This window comes from Carlito syrichta, unplaced genomic scaffold (assembly GCF_000164805.1).
Source record: "Carlito syrichta isolate Samal-C Ts95f unplaced genomic scaffold, Tarsius_syrichta-2.0.1 Scaffold314799, whole genome shotgun sequence".
Lineage (NCBI taxonomy): Eukaryota > Metazoa > Chordata > Mammalia > Primates > Tarsiidae > Carlito > Carlito syrichta.
The window spans coordinates 602,757-611,459 of record NW_007258895.1 but is presented as its reverse complement, the minus strand read 5'-3'; the positions used below and the strand labels follow the sequence as shown (position 1 = coordinate 611,459).

At 42.3% G+C, this 8,703-nt stretch overlaps 1 pseudogene across 1 annotated transcript; it reads right to left on the bottom strand.

Annotated features, from left to right (window-relative positions):
* Window positions 1-5,309: 5,309 nt before the first annotated feature.
* LOC103274549 lies at window positions 5,310-5,658 on the bottom strand (annotated as a pseudogene). Its single transcript, XR_505261.1, has one exon. The product of XR_505261.1 is annotated as a transmembrane protein 258 pseudogene (transcript).
* Window positions 5,659-8,703: the final 3,045 nt, after the last annotated feature.

Below are 8,703 nucleotides of genomic sequence, written 5' to 3'. Positions count from 1 at the left end.
GAGAGAGCTTTGTGGTATGGGAATTAATCTGTATTCTTGATCCGGTTGGTACATATGGGTGTGCACATATGTAGAACCCACAAATCTGTACACTTAGGATTAGTGCCCTTTATTGTATGTATATTACAATCATATGTATATTACATCTCAAGAAGAAAATGAAGGATGTAACCTTCCATTCTTGAATCTGTACTTCCCACAGGATCCAAAATCAATCTGGAAGGTTTTAGTGAAAATTCTCGACGTTTGTGTTCATCTAATTTTATATTTTAGTAAATCACTCCCTATCATCTTCAGGCTGAAGTGTAAACTCCTTTGATTGGTAATATCATATGCAGTTAAGGGAAGAGATTCTGGGGCAAGACTTCCTGGGCTGAAGTCATATTTCTACTTCCTACTAACAGTGTGAGCAAGAAGGAAATATATAACCAGTTTCCCTCAACTGTAAGATGAAACAATCATATTACCTACCTCACAGGGTTGTTGAGTAATTAAATTAGTTAATATATTAAAAGTGCTTAGAACACTAAGAACAAAAGAATGCATACTATTAATATTGGTTCTCAGTATTATGATTGGTGCCAAGGCCCTTCATAATCTGTTCCATATTAACCTTCCAGAATCATGTCTCACCATTCACCGTCCAGTTTCTACCCACCCAAGTGTACTTAGTCATGCTCTTTTACTTCTCCTTGTCTTTTCATATGCTGATCCTTCTGCCCAGAACACCCTTCCCCGGCTGGAGCATACAACATATCGTTCCAACACATGGTTAGGGCACCAGCAAAGCAGAACACCCCCGCACACCAAGAAAAAAAAAAGTGAGGAAAAAGAACATATCTCTACTGTATTTAGTGATTGATAACCCTTCCCCCCAAAAAGCATGGAAGGAGTTATGTTGGGGAAGTCCATACTTTATTGAGTGCGTTGTCCCTATGTAATGGCTTAGGGTTGTTTATATTTGAAATACATTTGGAGATTGTAATATCTTCAGTATTTGGGCTCTTACAGGTCTTTGTGGCAGATTACTTTTTCCAAAATGGCCCACGCTACACCCTCTTACAAGGTGACTTCGATGTTCCTCCTGATGAGAGATAGAATCTCTCCCCTTAAATCTGGGGGCACTTGTGACCATGATGAAAGTAAGGCCATGTCATTTCCAAGTCAGGGTAAGATATCTGGTTCCTAGCCGGGCTCGGTGGCTCAGCCTGTAATCCCAGCACTTTGGGAGGCTGAGGTGAGTGGATTGCCTGAGCCCGCGGGTTCAAGACCCGCCTGGGCAACTTGGTGAGACCTCATCTCTACAATAAAATCAAAAATTAGCCGGGCGTGGTAGCGCGCGCCTGTAGTTCCAGCTACTCGGAAGGCTGAGGCGGAAGGACTGCCGGAGCCCAGCAGGTCGAGGCTGCGGTGGCCGGGAGCGGCCACTGCACTCCAGTCTGGGTGACAGAGTGAGACTCCAACTCAAAAAAAAAAAAAAAAAAAAAATTCTGGTTCCTTTGGGATACTTACTTTTGGAACTCAATTGCTATGCTATGAGCAAATCCAGGCTCCACGAAGAGGCAACATACGTGTTCTGGTCAACAGTCGCAACTGAGGTCCCAGTCAACACCAGCATCAACTGTGAGATATTTTAGTGAAGAAGCCTTCCAGGTGAAGTGAATGCTAGCCACTATCTCCCTGCAATAGTATTAAAGATTCTGAGAAGGAACTATACCAATCAACATTCAAACTCATGTAAAAGTATAGTAAAATGATTGTTTTTGGGATGACTTGTTATAGAGCAGAAGATAACTGAAACAGTTTTCATTACACCCCCCTTTTCTCACCTGATAATCCTATTTGCTTTTCAAGATGCTGCTCCAGTGTCCCACCTGTGTGAACATTTAGAGCTAGGTGAGGTGGTCATTTAGGCTCTCACAGTCCTTTGTGCATCCCTCTATTGTATCCTCATATAGGTGTACCAGCTAGCATTGTTGTGAGAGACTGTATTCAACTTCAGCGAAATTTTTTGGGGGTAGATTCTTTCAACACATTTGCCTATTTCATGATGGGTGATTTTCAAGCACACCTGCCCACACTGCACTGAGTGTTCAGCAGTTTTTCACCAAAAATAGCATGATCCCTGTGCCCACCCAATCTTGTCCAGAGTGACTGTTTTTTGTTTCCCCAGATGAAAAAAGTCCTCAGAGGGAAACATTTTGCTGATGTGGAAGAGGTAAAACAAAAAATGGTAGAAGCACTAAAAGGCATCAAAATGGAATAGTTCAAAAACTATTTTGAGCAGTGGAAAAAGCATTTTGATTGGTGTATTGCATCAAACAGAGAGTACTTTGAAGGTGACTGAAGTTCAAACATGTAAGAATAAATACACATTTTTTAATAAATAGATGTTGAGTTTTTTGGGGTCTTCTCTTGTATGTGTTCATCAGCTATGTTATTGGTAAGACTTCTGGTCAATATTAGGCTACTAGTAGTTAAACTTTTGGGGAGTCAAAAGTTATACGTAGATTTTGACTGGGGGTTGATATTCCTAAACCCTGCATTGTTCAAGGGTTAACTGTATTGTATCACAATAGAATAGTTATTGATATTAGTAATTATTCAAGAAATGTTAGTTGTTATTGTTGTAATTGAAATTACCACCATAATCAAAGACTGAGAAAGCTAGTTTCAAATCCTTGCTGTGCCACTTAAGCTGTGTGAGTTTGGGCTTCTGAGTCTCAGTCCCTGAAGGCAAAATAGAAATTGATGCTTGCTTCATAAGGCTGTTGCGAAGACTACATAAAATTATAGATGGACAAGGGGTGGTTTCAAGAAGCATAAGAAATATTAATGTCTTGAATCTTTTCTCAAAGAAAGCTAAATACAGGATAGCCTAATTAGTTTCAGAGAAGAAAATTTTACATGCTTTTCCATTTTCATTTCACTGTTATTAAGTAAAATCCATATTCAGCCTTTTCTTCATTTCTGCTAGTAAAATGGCACTTTGATAGTCTGTCCTTTGGATATGATGCTGAGCAGTGCCATTTCAGAGCCAGTTCTTAAAAACTGCAAGTCTAATAATTCACAAAGGAGTCTCAGAAAGAATAGAAGGAGATATCCTCTTTCCCCTGAGGATTAGAGAGAATATTCTCCATCATGAATTATTTAAAATAATCTATTCTAAATAACCTGAACTGTTTTACGTAATCCATTATAGTCATAAACTATTTAAAATATGTTTATTTGCTGAGCTATTGAATTGAAAGTGGTCACAAAGGTCTTATCCTCTGCTGCAAAATGGAGAGTGATGTGAATACTTATAACAGTTACCAACTTGTGTTGTGATTGAAATAAATCCTTCCTTGCAAGTGTAATATGAACATAGACTTTAGAAACTGTCACCATGTCCTGTGTGCATGTACGCGCACGCGCACACACGCACACTAAAAGAAATAAAAGCCTACATAAAGGACATCATTTTCTCATGGTTATCTTAGTTGATAGTTTGTTGCTCTCGTGAATACTATCATTACAATACTATATAATGGACATGTCTGTATTCTTTTTTTTTTTGAGTTGGAGTCTCACTCTGTCGCCCAGACTGGAGTGCAGTGGCCGCTCCCGGCCACAGCAGCCTCGACCTGCTGGGCTCCGGCGATCCTTCTGCCTCAGCCTTCCAAGTAGCCGGAATTACAGGCACACGCTAACACCCCTGGCTCATTTTTTGATTTATTGTAGAGATGAGGTCTCGCCTGCCCAGGCGGGTCTTGAACCCGCGGGCTCAGGCAATCCATTCACCTCAGCCTCCCAAAGGCGCGGGATTACAGGCTGAGCCACCGAGCCCGGCTACAATACATTTTTAAAAAATTAGACAGGCGTGGTAGTGCGCACCTATAATTATGACTACTTGGAAGGCTGAGGCAGAAGGATCACTGGAGCCCAGCAGGTCGATGCTGGAGTGGCCGTGAGCGTGCCACGGCACTCCAGCCTAGGTAACAGAGTGAGACTCCAACTCAAAAAAAAAAAAAGATTTACCTGTGAACTCTGAAGAGGATCATTGGCTGTTTTCTCTTTCCCCATTCGCATGATGGAAAATATCCAACTCTCATGAGTTTCAGAGTTTAAATTAGGAGGTTGAACTTGCACCAGTCTGGGCGACAGAGTGAGACTCCAACTAAAAAAAAATAAAAAAAATAAAAATAAATAAAATAAAATAAATTAAGATAATTTCACTTCCTTGGGACAGAAGTTGGCTCTTTTTTCATCTAGAAAAATTGCTTTTAAAGATATCACAGTTTTTAGTGTTTGAATATGGTGATCATTACTAATTTCAAACTAATACATTACATTTTTGTTGTGTTGTTTTTTGGGGAGGTAGGGGTCAGGGTCTCACTTTGTCATCCAGGCTGTTCTCAAGCAGTCCTCCCACCTCAGCCTCCCAAAGTTCTGGAATTACAGGTGTAAACCACTGCATCCAGCTAGAATTGCTTTTTGTTTGTTTTTTGAATTATGAATGTTTACTCATTATGAAACAAATACTATCATATATTCTATACATTCAGTTGTCTATATAGATTACTTTGTTAACACTAACTTCTAGTTGGACAGTCCAAACAGTTTGGTGAAATTTTAATATTCCAGGATTTTCATAAATTCAAACAGGCATTTTCCCTATTTTGGAAGGGGCCAATGGATTCTGCTACAATGGGTTTCTGAGAGAAGCAGGAGAGAGGAAGAAATAAGAATGAGAGGAGAGAATAACATGAGTATTGGGGTCTTCAGGAATATTTCTTAGCAGTTTTGAGTGGGCACCTTTAACTTTCCAAATAACAACACCACGCTTTTGCCTAATATACAGTATTTAACTCTCCTTCAAACATGTCCTCATCTCCTTTTTAAGAAGAGGAGACACAAAATTCATCAGTCCGTGTATTCAATTCTGCATGAAGTTAATTCATCTTTTTTCAGTGTCATTTCTGCATAATCTGATCCTAAAGACTGTAAGGTTATATAAGTTTCCGTATATAAAATAGCCGGGGAAAACAGGAACCAAGAAAACTGAGATCGATTCATATATATAAATATAAGCAGAGACAAAAATGTGTATATGCACTACTGTTTACTATAACTGGTCAGAGACTTTAATTGATGTTTATACCTTACTTCTTATACAACCTATTCCATTATTACCTTTGCCCTCAGCCAGCATTTCAACTAATCAGGGTTCTGGGTTCTGTACCTAATGGGGAGACCCAAAATCTTACTCCTAAAGGATCTGAGATATTTGGGGTCTCATTTTTTTTTTTTTTTTTTTTGACAGTCACACATCTGCCTTTATTGTAAGCAGCAAGCGGGATGCTTCCAGCACAGTAAAAAAATTAATTTACAAAAGCAGAGATTCCGTGAAGCCACCTGGCTGGTACCCTTGGGCGCTCACATGTAGATGCTGACCCAGAGCAGCAGGAAGAAGACTCCAAAGCCCATGAAGAGCAAGGCCACCAGGGAGATGAGGAGTTCTTTGTAGATATTGCGAGTGTACTTGGTGGAGGTGACCTCATACACGAAGAACCAGGCGGTGAAGAACATGCCAATGGCCAAGAGCACCACGGTCAGATGTGGAAAGACCACCAGGTTCATGGGGCTGGTGTATCTGCTCATAGCCTCGAGCTCCATTTTGCAGGTTCTGGGTGAGCTGCCTGATCCTGGGGTCTCATTTTTATTAGATTACTATCCTCCATTGACTTTTACTACTGAACATAGAAACACCAAGAAGTCTCATCCCAATCCCAAGAATACCCCAGGGTTCAGACTTAGTTTTCCCTGTCCACATTTTGCATCAGCAACACTCTTTCCTCATGGTAATTAGGGTCAATTACCCAAGTCAGTACAGTAACTCCCTTCATTGCCTATTGGTTCAAAGGAAGGGCTTGAAATAGCTAGGGAGTAATCTCAACTTCCAGTTAAACTGAATAATTTTTGTGTTCCCTGGTGGAAGTATTTCTTCACTAGAAACAGATTTCTAAACCAATTTATCTCAACAATATTGGGATGTGAAGCAAAGTTTTTGCAAGTGAGTTTTTATGTATAAGAATGAAGGGACACCACCTCATACTGAGAGGACAACAATAGATTTAGGTTAAGAGCATGCTATTGAGAGACCCAAGAAACCAAGAAACTTATTTGCTGTAAAAGTGGGGTTTAGTTCACTATATTTCATATATCCCCACCTCATGTTTACTATATATTTTGTGTATTCCTACCTCATGTATTTTATGAAATCTTAGTACTTTAAATTCTACCTTAAATGAAATCTTAGTACTTTAAATCCTACCTCAGACCCCGTAGAATTAGGCATATGTCAGGTGCCGGGTTGTGACCAATAATGGCACAAGAAGTGTTTATATTTAGAACTCTTGGGTTAAGCATTGCCAGCCCCAAATTAGTAGGTTAACTTCTGCTTTTACAACGGGATGTAAATGATAAAGCGATAAGCCCCTTTCAGACATTCCTACAAGGTGGCAGCAGACTCAGAGGCACCAGCTGCTCTCTATCACCGGTTTTTATCCCAGTGATAATTTACACGCAGTGGCTATGTAAACCTGCAGGGAACGAAGACTTTTATATAAGAAACTGCCTTGCTATAATACGCTTGTGATATTTTATAAATTCCCAGAATTAGTATATGATTTTCTATCCCACATTCACTGTATGTGTTTGCAGCATTCATATTTAAAACTTTGTAAAGTTTGGCTTTTGTTGTCCCATAATGACCCTGTTATGTTATGTAAATGTTAAGCAAACAAGCTTTCCTAAGCATACCTTGGGATGGAAACTTAAAGGGCTAATATAACCCTTTGCCTGCCGGCTCAGGTTACTTCATACGCAGGGACTGCATGGATCTAACTTATCTAACATTTCACTCGACCCATTAAGTGGGTTTCTGTCAATCACGGGCAGCACCCACCAATACCAAGTGTTCCCGTACCCATTAGGAGAAATTACCCAATCATGTAAAATCAAGTTTAAAGTTCTTTCCCCTCCCCCTGTGATTGTGCAGAAAAACTGCTTGCCATTATGAATCAGGGCTCTCGTCCCTGAAGCTGCTGCTTCGGGCGTGAGCCCAGACTCGAGCTTGAATAAAGACCCTCGTGTGTTTGCATCGGAGTTGGCTCTTTGTGGTCTCTATCTCTCTCATTAGAGTCCCAGGTTCAACATTTGGAGGCCCCAGCGAGAATTTCAGAGACCTTCTAGACTCCAGCCTGAAGGGTCTTAGCCAGTGAGTAAGTACACGCGCGCTTCTGGTAGGATATCGATATCCATTTTATAAGGCCGAAATAAGGTAGAGTGGACGCACTCTAGGACCCTCCCGGCCAGAGGTCTTGGGAGACGTCCCTCGATCTCAGAGGGAGCTTAAGCGCTGGAAAGCGTGGGCTCAGAGGGGGTCCAGGCGCGAGAGGCGCAGACCCAGACTAAGTTTAGTTCAGCTCCCGGTCGCATTGGCGAGCCAGGCAGGAGCGGGGGTCGTCTGGTATGCCTGATTTTTCGGGCACCCACCAGGCCCCCATTCGGAGGATAGCGCTGTCCTCATATCTGAAGGTAGCCCAGCACCGAGAGGTGAGGCCTTGCCTTCAGATCGGCTTTGTCTTTGTCTCTATGGCCGTAGAAAAACGTATTTATATGTTAGTAGTGTCCTATTGTCTACTGTCTTTGTCTGTGTTTTGGTGTGGATGGAAAACATGGGACAGAAACTAACCTCTCCTCTAACTCTCATGACTGATCATTTCTCGGATGTTAAAGAAAGGGCTGACAAACTGAATGTAATTATTCAAAAAAGACAGCTTCGGGAACTCTGCAAGACAGAGTGGCCGGCCTTTGGCATAGGTTGGCCACCGGAAGGCAAATTTTCACCACATATTGTTTTTCAGGTTAAAGATGTTATTCTCCCGGAGAAATGTGGCCATCCGGACCAGGTACCATATCCTGGTGTGGCAAGATGTTATTCATAACCCTCCCCCATGGGCCAAGGCTTTTGTTCCATCACAGGCACAGGTGGGACCGTCATATCAGATTCTGGCCGCAAAGGAGGGAAAAATCAAGAATGGTGAGCCAAATGGCAAGCCTCTGGAAGACAAGGCACAGACCAAACCTCCGCTCTATCCAGTCCTGCCGGACTCCGAGGAAGAGGATTTGTTTTTCCCCCCACCTTACCCAAGGGTCCCCTCGGCACCCGAAGGGAGTGCCGCGGAGGGGGTCACTGGGGAACCGGCTCCTGCACCCCGAGCAGAGGAACTCCGGTGCAGACCGGCAGCAGGAATGCGGGAACGCACTGGCCGGGGAGCCCCAGCACGGGAGGAGGGACCGGCAGACTCCACCACGCTCCCCCTCCGTGCTGTTGGGCCTCCAGATGAAACTGGAGAGCCGCCCCTTCACTATTGGCCATTCTCCACCTCTGATTTATATAATTGGAGAGCGCAAACGGCTAAATTCTCTGAAAATCCAAAAGATTTAACTGACCTGTTAGAGAGTATTCTTTTATACTCATTGGGATGGTTACTATATTAAAAAAAGAAGATAACGGGCAACGCCTTCAGGGGTCCCCTCCCACTGTGGGAGATTTTCTGTCCTCTCAATAAATCCTGCTTTCTTTTTTTTTTTTCCTTGAGTTGGAGTCTCACTCTGTTGCCCAGACTGGAGTGCAGTGGCCGCTCCCGGCCACCA